The sequence below is a fragment of the Delphinus delphis genome, chromosome 5, assembly GCF_949987515.2.
Source record: "Delphinus delphis chromosome 5, mDelDel1.2, whole genome shotgun sequence".
Taxonomy (NCBI): Eukaryota; Metazoa; Chordata; class Mammalia; order Artiodactyla; family Delphinidae; genus Delphinus; species Delphinus delphis.
This window is the reverse complement of record NC_082687.1, coordinates 106,732,717-106,752,003: the sequence shown is the minus strand read 5'-3', so window position 1 is coordinate 106,752,003 and position 19,287 is coordinate 106,732,717. Positions and strand designations below refer to the sequence as shown.

General features: G+C 34.5%; 1 long non-coding RNA gene across 1 annotated transcript in view; it reads right to left on the bottom strand.

Annotated features, from left to right (window-relative positions):
• Positions 1-1,248: 1,248 nt before the first annotated feature.
• Positions 1,249-19,287, bottom strand: part of LOC132425548 (uncharacterized) — a 117,051-nt gene continuing 99,012 nt past the window's right edge. Inside the window, exon 3 of the long non-coding RNA XR_009519456.1 lies at positions 1,249-1,278. This is a non-coding gene — a long non-coding RNA (uncharacterized lncRNA). The remainder of the gene's footprint in view (positions 1,279-19,287) is intronic.

Below are 19,287 nucleotides of genomic sequence, written 5' to 3'. Positions count from 1 at the left end.
TGTCTACGCAAAGGAGTGGGAAACTTATATCCACACAAGAACCTGTACATGGATATTTACAGAAGCTCTATTCATAACAAAACTTGGGATAGATGAATGGATAAACAAACTGTGGTACATCCATACAATGGAATATTATCCAGTGCTAAAAAGAAATAAGCTATCAAGCTATAAAAAGACATGGAAGAACCTAAAATGCATATTTTTGAGTGAAAAAAGCCATCCTGGAAAGGCTACACATGATTCCTACTATACAACATTTTGGAAACGGCAAAACTATTGAGACAGTGAAAAGAACAACGGTTGCCAGATATTGGTGGGGGTTGAGGAAATGAATAGGTGGAGCAGAGAGGATTTTTAGTGCAGTGAAATGATTCTGTATGATATAGTAATGGTTGATACATGATATTATGCATTTATCAAATCCCATATAACTGTACAAAGAGTGAACCCTCTTGAAAACTATGAACTTTAGTTAGTAGTAATGTATCAATATTCATTAATTATAGTAAACATACCACACCAATGAAAGATATTAATAATAGAGGAAACTGTGTGTGAGTGGCATGAAAGAAGCTCTCTTTACTTTCTACTTAATTTTTCTGTAAACCTGAAACTGCTCTAAAATATAAATCTATACATTTTTTAGAAGTAACCAACTACAGAGATGGTGGGAATGTATATTGGTACAACCACTATGGAGAACAGTATGGAGGTTCCTTAAAAAACTAAGAATAGAGCTACCATATGATCCAACAACCCCACTCCTGGGTATATATCTGGAGAAAACCATGGTTCAAAATATACATGCACCTCGATGTTCACTGTAGCACTGTTTATAATAGCCAAGATGTGGAAGCAACCTAAATGTCCATCGGCAGAGGAATGGATAAGATGTGGTACATATATACACTGGAATATTACTCATCCATTAAAAAGAATGAAATAATGCCATTTGCAGCAACATGGTTGGACCTGGAGATTATCGTACTAGATGAAGTAAGTCAGACAGAGAAATACAAATATCATATGATATTGCTTATACGCAGAATCTAAAAAAAATGATACAAATGAACTTATTTACAAAACAGAAACACTCACAGACTTAGAGAATGAACTTATGGTTACCAGGGGGTGCAGGTGGGGTGCAGGTAGGGAAGGAATAGATTGGGGGTTTGGGATTGATGTGTACACACTACTATCAATATATTTAAAATAGATAACCAACAAAGACCTACCGTATAGCACAGGGAATCTGGCTCAGTCTTCTGTAACAACCTAAATGGGAAAAGGATTTGAAAAACAATGTATACTTGTATGGGTATAACTGAATCACTTTGCTATATACCTGTAACTAACACATCATTGTTAATCAACTACAATATAAAAAAGAAATTAAAAATAATTTTAATTATTTTTACTGGGTTCGTGCCCCAGTCTGGGAAGATCCCACATGCCACGGAGTGGCTGGGCCCATGAGCCATGGCTGCTGAGCCTGCGCGTCCGGAGCCTGTGCTCTGCAACGGGAGAGACCACAACAGTGAGAGGCCCGCGTACCACAAAAAAAAAAAAAAAAATTGTGTATTTGTTTTTATATTTTTATACTTAATATTTATGAAATCTGACATATTTTTCTTGTGATTTTGAGTGGAAATATACACAGAACTTTGTTTGCAAACTACTGGTATAATTAAGAGAAATTAATTTTATTCATTTATATATAATTTGTAATGTTTACTTTTTAAACTGTGAGCATGTTAGAATTGTAAACTTATTCTATCAAATATATATAGAATGCTTAAAATTTTTGACTATATTGAATTTCTGAAATGCAGTTTAATATATACAAGGATTTTAATTAATTAGGTTTATAACTGGATCAGATTTAAGAATTTAATGTGTTCAACTTGATATAGAACATAAAACTTTTTTTATATAAAATGGTGACTGTTCTTATTTTATGGGATCTATAAATAACATAGCAAGACTTCTAAGTTGAACTTAATGATCCAAGAAAAATGAAGTTTATTATTTAGTTGGTATAAATTAGGTATTATTTTAAAGCATAATTAATTTTAAATAGCTCTCTCTATGCAAAAATATATCTCTCAGGCATTATAAAAACTTAGATTGTCAGCTGAATTAATAAGATTTAAACAGGTTTTTTTACTCAAAATTTATTAGAGGCTTTAATTTTCTAAAGTAAAATTTAAATTTCTAAGAAGTTTTGTAGTATTCAGTGTTTACATACTTATTTGTCTATGGAAAACATTTTAACTGGGCATCACTATTAATATTATGATTTATTTAAAAATGCTGTTTGGAAACATGGAGTTTTAGAAATAAATCTAAACAGGACAAAATCCCTTATTAAGAGAGAAAAATAGGTGAGAAAAATTAATCAAAGGTGCTTTCAAAGAAATACATTTAAAATAAAGTAACCTAAATAGTTAACAGTAAAATAAATATACCAACTAAACAGAAATAAAACGTAAAGCAGAGGCTGCAATGTTAATACCAAATTAATTTGGCATTGAAAACACTAAAATGATATGGTAACAAAAATACATTTGATTATATCAAATCATATTAAAGAATATTATTACAAGCACATGATGAAGTTGTTCAAAACCAGATATATATATCAAATCTCCCAATAAACTGATGTTTGATTTTTTAATGCATATTTCTAGAACACTTTCTTTGATCAGCCTCAGTAAGATTGGGAAAGATACTAGAAATCAAAAACCAGAAAATTAGAAACTAATTTTTCTCAGCTGTAACCAAGGATATTCATTACACAGTATGCATGGAAAATTAACGATACAATAAATAAAATTGATTTAATTGCTTCATATATTTTAACTCCTATAAAGAACACTCCTTCTTCAATTCCCATGGAAACCTTAAAATTGATTATACATTAGGCCAAAAAGTATATATTTCAAAATTCCCAGACATAGAAATTATACAAGATACATTCTCCATCCACAGTGAAATAAATTAGGAAATAATAGGAAGAGTTAAAGGAATAACAAACATCCAGAATATCTATCCATTTGGAAATTTAATAGCACTTTCTTAAGTCCTGTGTCATTAAGAAAATAAAAATTGCAATTGCATACTAGTTAGATATTGCAACTGCACTACAAGTTATAGGATACAGTGAAAGAGAAAAGAAAAAAAGGAAAAAAAAGGTTGTAGCCTTAAATGCTCTTAGTATTAATCACGAAAGAATGGAAACAAATTAAATATTCAACTCAAGGAATTAGTAAAAGCACTCCACCCCACAAAAGCCAAGCTTAAGAAACCCATGAGGAAATAATAAAAAAAGAGCAGAAACTAAAAGACAAGAAAACAGAAATACAGCAGAATTGCTAATTGTATTTAAAAGCTGGTTCTTTGAAAAGATCCATGACATAAACAAGTCTCTAGACTAGCTAGCAGATGAAAAGACAGAACTACAGGCATAAATAACATCAGGAATGAGAAAGTGTATATGACCACAAATATGAAGGAGTATTGTTTTTAAATATTAAAATATATAACTAAGCTGTAAACGTTGAAATTTAGATGGCCTTTATGTTTCTGTAGAATATATAAATGATCAACATGGAACAAGGAACAGGCTGCCCAAACCATAAAAGAAATGGAAAATGCTGTCAAGGAACTACCATCATCTGGCCCTGGGTCCAGGGCCCTTATGATTTTAGGAATGAGTTCCACCAAACAAATGAGAAATTGATAATTCCCTTTAGACTTAACTATTTGAGCTCACAAAAGAGGCAGATATATTTTACCTTTAAGAATCTAAGATAAATATCTTTTATTTTCTGTAGAACATGGAGAGCTCTTTCAGTATTTCATCAGGTATTTTTTTTCCATATGATAAAACAATCTCTACTATGTATAATTGATTATTGCTTCTTTTCCACTTGGTCTAATATTTTCTCAAGGAGTATCAATTTTCATCTCAGGTCTTTTGCAAACACACAGAAGTTTTTCCTATTTTTTACTGGTTAAAGTGTATAACGGTATCAGTATACAGTATATTGTGGATTTTTAATCTGATATTAAGTTAGATCTTCTTGAAATTCTTTCCAATCTCCTACCGTTATTTTCACCCCATCCTATTGTCTTTTCTCTTTTTATCACCACTTAGTGATTTTAGGTTTTCTTCTCTCTTCTCACACAATATTAAACATTCCATATAATTTCTTAACATTTTCTTCTGGATTTCACAAGAGATAATTTTCAGAGGTAGCTATTCCTTTGGTTCATTAGGATGATATTTCTTTCCTCATGTTCTGTCATATTTTTTCATTGACTCCAATGATGTTTTATTTCTTAACAAATTTTGAAGTGGTGGATCTCTGACTTAGGTCTGATGCAGAACCCACTTGGGTCCCACTCTCTTTCTGCATTGCATCATGATTAGGAGTCCAGACACTGGATTCAGATTGCCTGGGTTCAAATCAAATTTTACCACTTACTAGTTCTGTGAATTTTACTTTTCTATGCTTCAGTTTCTCATCTGTAAAGTTTGGGTAATACAATGACAATATCTGCCTCATAAGGTTTCTAGGAAAATTAAAAGAGTTAATCTAAATAAAGAGTTTAGAACAATATCTGGCATACAGTAAGTACTGTAGAAGTGGTGGCAATTTTGCATTAGTTGAAGGGTGACCTTCTTTTCAGATCAACAAAAGAGCAGGCTAATGTTCATAGTTCTCAATTTAATTTCTATTTTTTTGTCAGAGGGATCAGCCACATAGACATATTATTTTCTCCTCTCCCCACACATGGTTCTGTGGTACTCTGAATTTTTGAAAAAAGTGAGAAAATAATATTCCCAGCAATCTAGCAACCAACATTCCTCTTATCTCCTTACCATGAGACAATCAAGTTTATATAATGCCACAACAGTGTCTGTCCTTTATGTCCAATTGTTTGCTTGGAGTTGCTATTTCTGTATGAATGTGAAAACAAGATAGAATAGTCTGGAGATAGGGATTATAGACAAGAAGGAACCAGAATTCTGGCCTCCTCAACAAGTAGCACCTAGCTGGTAATGGGAAGGACCCTCTATGTCATTTATTCAGCTGGGGACAGGCTGTGTTAGAGAGATAATGTCTTCCCATCTTCCATGGGACTCTAGTGCATAAAGAAATATTCAGATATGCCATGAGATCAGGATGCATTGTTCTTATCCTGGTTCAGTCTGTCTGTTAGTGGATATGCTAACCAGGTCCTGGCATTTTCATATTGGCATTTATTTGGTTTTTTTGGCAATAGCACATGAGATCTACTCTCTTAGCAAACTTCCAGTATACAATATAATGTTATTATCTACCACGTTTCTTTACATTAGAGCTCAAGAATTTATGCATCCTACATAACTGCAACTTTGTACCCTTTAACTAATATCTCCCCATTTCCCCCCACCTCCCACTCTTAGTAACCACCATTCTACTCTCTACTTCTATGAATTCAACTGTTTTAGAGTCTGCGTGTAAGTAAGACCATACAGATTTTTCTTTCTGGCCTAGCTTATTTCATTTATCAAATTTATAACTTTTTCTTTGTGATTTTATAGGTATTTTACAGGGAAGTTGAGGGGTGATGCATTGGAGGTTACACAGTAGATAAAATTTTAAACTTTATATATTGTTGATGTAAGGAGACACTATATGCAAGGTCTCTAGCTTCATGCCTTTTATATAAAAATAAACATTTTTTCTCCCACTACCATTTCTTTGAAACATGGGATAATTAGATGTTTATCTATGATGCATTTGTTTGACTGAGAAGGAGAAAAGGTCTCCTTTTTTATGTTTATTCCTCAGAACATAATAGTAATGAAATAAATAACTCTGGCTCAAGAATACAGATATGTTAATATGCAACTTCATACAATATGAAATACATTAAGAAACCACAAAATAGCATAGTCATGTCTTCTATGTTTAAGACTAGTTAATACTCTTTCTCCAGGGACTTCCCTGGTGGTGCAGTGGTTAAGAATCCACCTGCCAATGCAAAGGACACGGGTTCGAGCCCTGGTCCGGGAAGATCCCACATGCCGCGGAGCAACTAAGCCTGTGCTCCACAACTACTGAGCCTGCGCTCTAGAGCCCATGAGCCACAACTACTGAAGCCTGTGCGCCTAGAGTCCGTGCCAGTGAGAAGCCCGTGCACGGCAACAAAGAATAGCCCCCGCTTGCCGCAACTAGAGAAAGCCTGAGTGCAACAATGAAGACCCAAAGCAGCCAAAAAGAAAAAAAAATTCTCCAGGAAAACCTCCTTCATAAATATGCAATTTTTGCAATAATTTATTCATGTTTTTTCATTAATCTCCCAGCCTTTTTAAATGAGAACTTCCCACTCTACCACATACCAGTGTTTAGTATAATTTATCTCTTTCTCACATGTGGTTTTCACTTGATTTCACAATATTTAGCAGACTTTCTCTTGGGAAAGTTAAATTAATTGAAGTCAATTGAAACAAATGATATAGCTTTTGAAAATGTATGACATATGCTATCCTTTTTTATCAAAAGTTCTCTATAGCCATCCTCTTCTAGCATCTACTTTCTCACTAAATAAAGAGAGGCTAAGGAAACAAAAGAATGTAATTTCTTGGCCACTTTGGTTAATTCATTTAAATTTAAAACCATGTGTAAGAAGGATACCAACGTTAAAGCAGGTGCAAGACAATGCAAAATCAAGAGGGAAAGTGATCATCTATGGAATTAATGAATCCTTTTCTCTTTCTTATTGAACTTTGAGCAGTGTTATACTTGGATCTACCAAATATTTTTCCAACTCCAGTAGTTGGCTCACTTGCTAATTAAAAAATAATGTTTCTGTGGTTGACTGGTATTCCAATCATGTAGCAGATGACTATTGTGCACAAACAAGTCAGGAGTTCCATGGTATAACAAATATCATGGATTTTGTCTCTCCTGAACTTAATGCTGCAATTGACTTTTTTTTTTTTTTAAGAAAAACACTGAAGATAACTGTTTTTTTTTTGTTTTGTTTTTTGTTTTTTTGCGATATGCGGGCCTCTCGCTGTTGTGGCCTCTCCCGTTGCGGAGCACAGGCTCCAGACGCGCAGGCTCAACGGCCATGGCTCACGGGCCCAGCCGCTCCGCGGCATGTGGGATCTTCCCGGACAGGGGCACGAACCTGCGTCCCCTGCATCGGCAGGCGGACTCTCAACCACTGTGCCACCAGGGAAGCCCAGGATAACTGGTTTTGATAGCCCCTCACACTGACAAAAAAGGTCTTGGTTGCATACATTGTACAGTTGCATATGTTGTACATATTTTTAAGTAGTTGCGGAGAGTATTTTTGTTTATAAAGATTACTGCACATATGGTCAACAACTGGAACTCATACAGAGGCTTCATCAGTGTAAACAATTATTGAAATAATGAAATTGGCTATTTTGGTCCTCTGTGCTGCTTTGTGAATCGGAACAAGCAATTAATCATTTCTACCATTCTCGTTAAGAAAAATATACTAAAAATGTGAACTTCTAAGCTATGCATTGTTCCATTAGTCCTCAGCATAGCTATTTACGATATGAAAAATAGCATTTAAAATCTCCTATACATAGGCAGTCTCCTATGTTAAGATTGCCTAGGATAATGAATAGATTATTCATGATAGTAGGTTTTCATGATAGTACCAGTTTTTCATGATACTGCATTTATACATATGATCTAATTACCATTCTAATGAACTCAACTGGATAGCCTCATTTTCATATCAGAATTCAGAAATAGTAAGAGAGAAATAAAAATTTGGGACATGCAGCAAGAACATGGCTTCATAAAACACTTTCTTCTCCTGGAATCCATAAAAAATCAACAAGAAAATACAAGAAAGCCTGAAAGCTAAATTTTCAACAAAACTAATTGTACATATATGTATGTGTGTGTGTATATATATATATACACACATATACTCCAAAGTATATAGAAAGCCTTATAAAACTGCTGGTATCAGGCAAAAATATGCAACAGGATGTACAGAGAAGAATCTGAGAGAAGTTCAGTATACCCTAAACCTTACCAATAGATGAGGGACACGTCCCAGGAAAATGTTGCTATGGAGAGGATGAAAATATTACATTTTCTGACTCAAAATTAAAATGACACAATTTCCTCTAAAAAGAAAATGAAAATTGGAATAACTCAGGGCAGAGATGTGAAGTCAATAGGATTAGTCAAAATATGAGGAGATAAGCAGGCAGAACTCAAGAAAAAAGTAGAAGAAAACACAATCATAGTAGAAATAATGATATTCAAAGGAGGGTGAGAAAGAATAGACACAGTTGAAAATACTGTAAGGGCCACAGAGAATGGAAATGAGAAAAATGAATTTTAAAAAGAGCCATAAAGGGGGCTTCCCTGGTTGCACAGTGGTTGAGAATCTGCCTGCCAATGCAGGGGACATGGGTTCGAGCCCTGGTCTGGGAGGATCCCACATGCCGTGGAGCAACTAGGCCTGTGAGCCACAACTACTGAGCCTGCGCGTCTGGAGTCTGTGCTCCGCAACAAGAGAGGCCGCGATAGTAAGGCCCGCGCACCACGATGAAGAGTGGCCCCCACTTGCCGCAACTAGAGAAAGTCCTCGCACAGAAACGAAGACCCAACACAGCCAAAAATAAATAAATTAATTAATTTTTAAAAAAAGAGCTATAAAGGACTAGGGGGGAAACAGTAGACATAGAAGATAAGTAAAGAAGATTGAGAATATACATTGCCTGATTCCCTGAACAAGGCACATATTTGAAGGTTCAAATTTGAAAACTTTACTGAAATAAAAAATAACTTGAATTTACAAACTGAAAAGGCACACTGTGCATCAGAGGAAGCAGACCAAGAGTATAATAATCAAAAACAGTGCACAACTAAGCAAAAACGTCACCTAAGAGGGAAAAAAATCAGGCTGTGGAGAAAAATGGAGATTATATTAGAGTAACACACCTACAAAATAAGGAAGTAAAGGAAGTATGATGCAAGGATTTTATATCCAGCCAAGCAGACTTTCAAGTAAAAATATTACAAACAGTTTTGAAAATACAGGAACGCAGAAAATATTTTTTTCCTGGTTTCTTCTTGAGGAACCTTCTAGAGGGTGAATTTCAGCTAACCAAGAAATAATTGCAAAAATAAGGCAAAGGACTGGGATGAGCACTTAATATATTTAACTGTAGAATTAAGACCCAAGAGATTAGCATGAGAGAACAAATCATAAATGTTTTATGCCAATGTGCTGCCCCAAAGATGAAAATAACAAAAACTGAAAGAGACTGGAAGAAAAAGGTGGGAGGTAGGAGAAATTTGCTGAATTTCAGGCAATCAAAGAATATCACTGAAAGCTGAAAAAAAAAATATATATATATAGTATTCTTCAGAAGATTTAAGTGAAAAATAATAACAAAACTAATTTTTGGTGTTCGCTTTTATTTTTATGACTGGTATATTGTCAAAGTTGATTTCCTTCTTCTTTATCTGAAAACAGTCTCTTAACTCAGCCTCAAATATTTTCTTCCAGTGTCAGAATCTACATTCTTTCTCAAGCTCAGCACATGCCCTAGAAATTATTTTTCTTCTAAATCGACCTAATAGGCCCATTCTAGTATCACAACCTCCATGCAACCTTCTTCCAGTACCCTTACTCTGACTGTACAGAGCATATACATATTTGTGTCTTATCTCAGTGCCCACCAGCAAATAGCCACCACAGAATTAGCACTCAAAAACTAGGTGGGTGGGATGACTCATTTGTGGATATCAGTCAGTTATCATTTGTCTTCAGTGTTGGTGGTGCATAGAGGCTAACCAGCTAACACCTTGAAAACTCAGTGGCAGGGTGGATTCAATGCAGGGTACACATGGATTTGAGCAGAACAAGGTGGAAATTGTAGCAAATGTTTCCAGTGTTTCAAATCAAAGTCCCTTGGCCAATCTCAGATTCAGCCACAGATGTGGTTGACAATACCATACAATTAAACATTTCCTCCTCAACAGTGAACAGTGTGCCTTTCTGTTTCTTCCCAAAGATCTTCTCTGAAATTACAGAGGCCACTTAACCTGCCTATAAATGCAGAAAAGGTGGAGTTAATACTTCAGGGGTCACCCTTGACAATGGCAGAAAGGAGCCAGTATATAAATGCTTCAGCATCCCATTATTCAGACAGAAAATTTCTGAAGGCATTCTGATTGCTTCTTAGACAATACAAAGAAATGGAAAAATGTCCCATGTTCATGGACTGTAAAAATTAATATTGTTAAAATGTCCATACTGTCCAAAGCAATCTATAGGTTTAATGCAATTCCTATCAAAATTCCCATATTTTTCATAGAACTAGAATGAATAATCCTAAAATTTGTATGGAATGACAAAAGACCCCTAATCACCAAAGCAATCTTGAGAAAAAAAGAATAATGGTGGAGGTATCATGTTCCCTGACTTCACACTATACTACAAAGCTACAGTAATCAAAATAGTATGGTACTGGCACAAAAACAGGCACATAAATCAAGAGAACAGAATACAGAGTCCAGAAATAAAACCAAACACATATGGTCTATTATCTATGAAGAAGGAGGCATGAATATACAATGGGGAAAAGACAATACTTAATTCATGTGATTCCATTAAACCAAGTATAATTCACAAATGAGAAATTAGTGCAGGGTCCTATTGGCAGCTACTTAGTCTATATGTCTACATGCAAAAACAATGAAATTAGAACATTTTTCACACCATATAAAAAAATAAACTCAAAATGGATTAAAGACCTAAATGTAGGACTGGAAACCATAAAACTCTCAGAAGAAAACATAGGCAGTACACTCTTTGACATCTATCTTAGCGATATTTTTTTGGATCTGTCTCCTCAAGCAAGGAAAACAAAAGCAAAAATAAATAAATGAGACCTAGTCAAACTTAAAAGCTTTTGCACAGTGAAGGAAACCATTAACTAAAAGGCAACCAAAACTAAAAGGTAACCTACTGAATAAAAGATAATTGTAAATGATGTCAGATAAGGGGTTAATATCCAAATATATATATAGAACTCATACAACTCAACATCAAAAAATCAAACAAGCTGGTTAAAAAAGGGGCAGAAGACCTGAATAGGCATTTTTCCAAAGAAGACATACAGATGGCCACATGCAAAGATGCTCAATATCAGTAATCATCAGAGAAATGCAAATCAAAAGCACACACCTATCAGAATGGCTATCCTCAAAAAGACAATAAATAGTAAGTGTTGGTGAGGATGTGGAGGAAAAGGAACCCTAGTACACTGTTCATGGGAATGTAAATTGGTACAGCTGCTATGGAAAACAATACGGAGTTTCCTCAAAAGATTAAAAATAGAACTACCTTATGATCCAATATTCCACTCCTGGGTATGTATTTGAAGAAAGTGAAAACACTAATTTGATAAGTCATATGCACCCCAATGTTTATAGAGTAGCATTCTTTTTTTTTTAACATCTTTATTGGAGTATAATTGCTTTACAATGGTGTGTTAGTTTCTGCTGTATAACAAAGTGAATCAGCTACACGTATACATGTATCCCCATATCTCCTCCCTTTTGTGTCTCCCTCCCATCCTCCCTATCCCACCCCTCTAGGTGGTCACAAAGCACCGAGCTGATCTCCCTGTGCTATGTGGCTGCTTCCCACTAGCTATCTATTTCACATTTGGTAGTGTATATATGTCCATGCCACTCTCTCACTTCATCCCAGCTTACCCTTCCCCCTCCCCGTGTCCTCAAGTCCATTCTCTATGTCTGCGTCTTTATTCCTGTCCCGCCCCTAGGTTCTTCAGAACCTCTTTTTTTAGATTCCAAAATAACAAAGATATGTAAGCAACCTAAGTGTCCATCAACAGATGAATGGATAAAGAAGATGTGGGGCATATATACAATGGAATATTAGTCAGCCATTAAAAAAATGAAATTTTGCCATTTGCAACAACATAGATTGACTTGGAGGGTATTATGCTTAGTGAAATAAGTCAGACAGAGAAAGACAAATACTATGTGTTTTCACTTCTATGTGGAATCTACAAAATAAAACAAATGAATGAATATAACAAAACAGAAACAGACTCACAGATACAGAGAACAAACTAGTCTTTACCAGTGGGGAGAGGGTGGAAGGAGGGAAAAGGGTTGGGGTTTAAGAGGTACAAACTACTAGGTATAAAATAAGATACAAGGATATAATGTACAGCACAACGAATATAGCCAATATTTTATAATAATTTAAAATAGAGTATACTCTATAAAAATATTGAATCACTATGTTGTACACCTGAAATTAATATAATATTGTAAGTCAACTACAATTAAACATTTTTTAAGATAATGTGTTTTCTTGGTAGCCATAGTTTACGTTCAGCTCAATCATTCCTCTTCATTCACTTTAGAACAGGTGCATAATTCACATAAATCCTGAGGTTTGCACCTCTAAAGAGCTACAAAAACTATAGGCTATGTGAATATATTCACAAACATATGATTTAAGATAATCAAAAAAGCTCTTCAATTTACTTAATTCATGTGATTCCATTAAACCAAGTATAATTCACAAATGAGAAATTAGTGCAGGGTCTTATTGGCAGCTACTTAGTCTATATGTCTGTTTTGAGTAAGAGTACTGGCACTTTTCTGAATAAATCAGCAGTGTTTCCCCTAGTCACACACTCGCACACATACACACATGCTATTCAATTTAAATGTGTTCAGAAGTCTAGAAACACACGTAAGAATGTCCAATCTGATGGGTCAGCAATGGTTTGACTAGCTGGATCTCTTAGAAGGAATTAGTTGTCAAGAGATATGGTCTTAAGAAAGTCACTCAGCAAAAAATTTAATCAAAATTTTCCTAACCTATTCAAAAGGTGATGTTAAAATAAGCTACATCTCCATTCCTTACTATAAATTCTTCCAACTATCCCACAGAGGCTACTATTTAGGGACATCTTAATCTTTCCCCTTTCACATTATACAGAGAAGCTCATGTTTAAAGATCTCAGGATCATAACATAATGTCTCCTGAGAAATCATATAATAGAAGTTGGGCATGAAAACATTGCTTTTGGACTTAATAAATATTTGAAATCTTTCTCCCCATTCATATCAAGTTCCTTATCCAGATTACAAAAAAATAGATAAATAAAATCATCTATTTCAGGTTTACAACAAAATTATTAGAATCCTCTACTGTCAGGTCAGTGGGACATATTTATAAATGGTAACATCATGTGGCAAACCTTTTCAAAACAATTAATGAGGTCAGATAAGCCATTTTTGGATTACAAGTAAAAACAGAGTGTAGGAGAAAATGCACTTGACAAAATATTTGGAAAATTATAGTATTTTCTTTTGTTATAAAATTATATTAAAATATACCTATGAACACATGTATATGACTTATATAAACGGCTTAAGGAGGGCCAATATCCTGTAATGATTGAGGCCAGACTCTGGCACTAGGCATCCTAGTTCAAATATAAGTGTGGCAAGTTACGTGACTTTTCACATAAACAATCTTTTAACTCTTTGAGCCTAAATTCCTTCATCTGTAAAGTGGGGATAGTACTATTTCCTACATAATGGTGCTGTTATAAAAATTAACTGACTAAATACAGATAAAGGGCTCAGAACAACACTTAGTACATAGTAAATGCTCAGCAAATGTTAGGTATTATCATTATTTTTAAAAAAATAATGTGTCAAAAATTGTGTTATCTTCCAAAACCTTTGCATTTTCTCCCAACAGAGTCCATCCCATGGAGTACTTCTCTATTAGAAGATAATACATTCTTGTCCCAATTACATCAGGGTTGGCCATATGATTTGCTTCGTTCTGCTGAATATGAATGGAAGTGACCTGTGCTACTTCTAAACAAAATCTATAAGAGCCACGGTCTTATCCAGCCTTCTCTCTTATTTGTCTGCTGTGAGATCGGCATGCCTCAGAAATGGGTCAGGTTTATCAGCCTGAGTCCTGGAGTGAAGAATACATGCAGATAACCCAAAAAGGATATATAACATGACAAGAAATAATTTTTTTGATAGATTACTAAGGTATTTGGATCACTGGTTATCACAGCATAACTTAGCTATACTGATTGATACAGAAATTGGTGCCAGAAATGGGGTTCTAATGAAAAAATACTAAATGTCATTGACCTTGGTGCTGGGCAATAGGTACCAAGGACATTTCTATAGGAGTCTGGAAAGATGACAGTCAATATTATTCTGCACAAAATATTAGGTAATAGTGTCACCTGTAATAATTGGAAAGACACATAATGCACTGATTTAGTTTGTGGTTTTAGATAGAGATTAGCAAGTAATATTATTCGTGTGCCACAGTTGCACACAAATAGGTGATACAAGAAAGATATGAGCTAAGAAATGAATTGGCCAGTTTTTAAGAATAAAAGAAAACCAGGTATTCCAAATAGTCCAACATTTTCTAGGATACAAAATACAAGTATTTCTCATTTTTGACAAATGAAGTAAAACTGAGAAGGCCTTAAGTAATACAGGCCAATTGAAACTCATACTGGGATACATATCGAGAGTACAGTGTTCACACTTGTAATGGATTGAAGGTTTGTGTCCCCCGTCTCCCAAATCATATGCTGAAATACAATCCACAACCAGAAATATTTGGAGCTAGGGCCTTTGGGAGGAAATTAGGTCATGAAGGTGTAGCCCTCATGAGTAGGATTAGTGGCCTTATAAGAAGGCCAACTCTTTTTCCACCACAGGAAGATAGTGAAAATTCAGCCATCTACAACCTGTAAGAGGACTCTCAGCAGAACCCTATCATGCTGGCACAATGATCTCAGACTTCCAGCTTCCAGAACTGTGAGAAATAAATTTCTGTTGTTGATAAACCACCAAGTTTATGATATTTCATTATAGCACCCTGAGCTAAGATGACACATATTATTAAAATCTTTGAATCATTAAGTGGCATTCAGTAAATCCTTTCAGTTGGACAAAAAGGCACAAGGTAAAGAAAGTAAAAGTATGGTTCTCTAAGATAAGACTGATAATCTTAAATTAAAGGTAGTTAAGTACAGAGAGAAATTCTCTCAGAAAAAAACTTGTTGGCATGGCTATTGGCACTAGACATAGCAGGAATGAAATAGGTAAAAAGCAACTAAGGCTACAAATGACCCAAGTTCTGGATGACAGGTCCCATGATGGTAAAATCTATTACAGATATGAAATATCTTGATTACTCATAACTGTCAGTTCAGATAAAAAAAAATAGCACATACTGATATTTTTATGGCTAAGCAGATAGATGAAATAAAATATCTATCTTGACTCTTACATTCCTCCTTGTCAGAAGGGCTTCCTGGTGAATATGAATGATCTTTTTCAAAAAGAAACATATCAAGTTACATATTAGAATTGATTTTTTTAAGATACTAACATTATTATCATTGAACTGTATTTTAACTCTATATCATTTCACAATGAATGAAATCCTATTTGAAAAGTTCCAATTTCAAACAGTATTGAGGTTAAATTCTGGGGCTCTTGGTACACACAGATTTTTCTGACACAACATCTGAATTATGCTGTATGCCTTTTCCATGGATGCCTGTTCCTTTACAGATATTTTTCATTCTTACAAAAGGAAAAAGGACAAAACTAACAAGCTGTTCAAATAAATGTGGGAGGAAAGCTCTTAACCAATCAATGAAAGATCATTTCCCCTAGGCAACTATAAATTATGGTGAAACACATGATTAACCAAGTGAAAGAAGATGTATATTGTATATCTCAGAATTTTTACAGAAGTAACATTTCAAAATTACAAGGAGATATTATAAAATTGGAAGGAAAGGGCAAGGCAATAATTTTATACTATATATTGCTTAATTTCAGTATAATTTGAAAATATCTTTGAAAGGTGTGATGGTTAATTTTACATGTCAACTTGGAGGGTATTCTTGGATGATATTAACATCTAAGTTAGTGAACTCTGAGTAAGAAGATTCCCTCAATAATGCAGGTGGGTCTCACCCCTTCAGTTGAAGGCCTGAATAGAAGAAAAAGACTGGCTTCCCTGAGTAAGAGGTTATTCTCCATCAGACTGCCTTCAGACTTCATCTGCACCATTGGCTCTCCTGGGTCTCGAGTCTGCCCATTCACACTGAAGACTGGATTCTATGGGCTCCATAATCATATGAGCCAATTCCTTATAATAAATGTCCTTCTCGCTCTCTCTCTCTCTCACTCAAAATCTGTCTTAGTCTGCTAGGACTGCCATAGCAGTCAACACCACAGACTAGATGGCTTAAACAACCAAAATTTATGTTGTCACAATTCTGGAGCCTCAAGATGAAGGTGCCCAAAAAAAGTGGTGACACTTTTCTTCCTGGCTTGCAGACAGCCCTCTTCTCACTGTTTCCTCTCTTGGCCTGTTTTCTACATCTGTGCAGAGAGAATTCTCTGGTATCTCTTCCTCTCTTTATAAGGACATTAGTCCTATTGGATTAGAACCCCACCCTTATGACTTCATGTAACCTTAATTACCTTCTTAAAGAGCATAAAATCACATTGAGGATTAGGCTTCAATCTATGAAATTTAGGAGGACATAATTCAATCCAAAACAACAGACATATGGAAAGAAGTCATATTTTACTAATTTCTGAGACAGTGACAGAGGAGATTTGAGCCTAAGATGAAACATACAAATTTGGGAAACAAATACTTCATGATCCAATGAGAAGTTTGCTTTTCCAGAAATACTCTGTAATCTCTTTAATATAGATATTCAAAAAGTTGAAATTCCAGAAACTGTGATCTATTCTATTCAGAACATAACTGAAAAAAATGTAGCATCATTTTGTCAGGAGATAATTTGCATTTCCTGGGATTCATGAATAGGTATATCAGAAGTTTGATGCTGCACTCTGTGAGATTATGATGTTTCCCTTATGCTGCTTGAAAACTCAATTACTTATATCTGGAAAGGTAGAAAACTGATACTGTAGTAGTAATAAGAGAAGATTATGAAGAAAATGGACATAGCATCTGTGAAGGGAAACTTGATATTTAGAAGAAACTTTCTGAGTAATATCTTGACTGGTTGTAACTGAAATGCTTAACTTTAATATTCTTTTTTTAAAAAAAATAAAGAACTGCATTATTTTTCATCCAAAGAAAATGTCATGACCTTATATAAAAACTGTTTTAACTGTAGGCATTTGTAGAGGTTAGCTAGCCTGAAAATTATAATAAACTATAAATCAACAGGCTCAAACCATAAAATTCACTCATCTCAAATTATTCTTTAGGAGCTACACTGCTTAACAATGTTTGTACAATGTTTGAACTTACTCTCTATTGTAATGAGAGTAAGTTCATTATAAATGAAAGAGTAAACACATTTTTAATTTCACCTTTATAATGGGAAATACAGGCTTAGCTATCTTACTTGCTACATTTTCCTAAGATGGAAGCTTTAATATTTTATTGTGTGACTGTCACTAGCCAGAGCAATTAGGCAAGAAAAAGAAATAAAAGGCATCCAAATTGAGAAGGAAGAAGTAAAATTGTCCCAAATGTAATTTGCTTGCAAATTACATGATCTTATATATAGAAAACCCTAAAGATCCACAAAAACTGTTTGAACTACTAAACAAAATCAATGAAGGTGCAAGATACAAAATCAATATATAAACATCAGTTGCACTAATAACAAACTATTTAAAAGGAAGTTAGGAAAATAGGATCATTTACAATAGCATCAAAAAGAATAAAACACTTAGGATAAACCTAACTAAGCAAGTGATGTCCTTGTACACTGAAAACTACAAAATATTGTTGAAAGAAATTGAAGAAGACACAAACAAATGGAAAAACATCCCATGTTCATGAATTGGAAGACTTAATATTGTTAAAATGTCCACACTACCCAAAGCGATCTACAGATTCAGTGCAATCCCTATCAAGATTCCAATAGAATTTTTTATACAAATAGAAAAAAAAATTCTAAAATTCATACTGAAGCACTAAAGACCCCAAACAGTGAGACAAATCTTTAGAAAAAAACAATCTTGAAAAAGAACAAAGAGTCTTCAATACAGGAACTATGTCCCAAAAATTGGGTTCCTTCAAGTAACTATTTTACTACCTGAAAGAAATAGATACAGGAGACAGGAACTGTCATATTTTTATAAGTTATAGACTATTTCTCCTACATATACCAGTGGGGATTTTGCTTGCTTTGCTACCCTACTTTGAAATTAGTGAATTCAATCACTATACCTATCACCGGACACAATGTGGTTTTCTTGAAAAATGTCTGAGGACATTCAAGAATTCCCCCATCTATAATGAACACACAACTGAAATTAAGTTGTTGGGGCTCTTGAAAAATAATTAGACTCCAAGGATACATAGATAATCTAGAACCAATTACCTGAAACAGCACTTTCATTGACTTTGATTGTTGATTCATGGTTCAATGGCCACTGATTTTCTGTGATGTTGAAGCTGTATGGCATAGTGAGAGGCAGGGAAATTGTCTGTGCTTTTCTTGCCCTTGTTGCTCCTCATGCTTGTATCCAACACTATCTTATTTGTATCTATTCCCTCTCCTGAAAGTTACCCTCTCTTGCCCCATCCTCAGAAACACTCCACAGAGGCTGCCCACCTCTTACTTCCTCCTTGTCTCCCTAATTATAGACTCAGGCTCTGAACCACAGGAATCGTTACTGTTACCTTGTGCCTAGATATCATTTTTCCATTTTTATTATTGTAACTTCATTACAGTGTACAGGATTTTAAATTTTGTGTGCAAATTTTCCCCACATCATGCCAGGATTGCATATACAGGAACAGGCATTTGTACAGATTGGAAGGAGACAGGATCAAACTAATTCTTATATTTAACTTTAAAAATTGATTAAAACTGAGGGTCTTTAGCCTTGCATAAATATAGCCTGGGTTAGGAAATAATTATAAAATTAATATGTGTATGGTACTCTGCAGTTACTAAGAAACATAACATCTGATGAAACACAATCAAATTAATCAAGCACTTGTTTTTTTCTGATTATAACAGTAATGCAGGGTTATTTGAAATATATTGCTTTATAGGATAGTAAAGTTAATATTAAAGCTCCAGAACTATATACTACTTTTCCCCAAAGATTTAAAAACATTTATGCTAACTAAATTATGTACAAAAGAAACCAACTAGAGCTA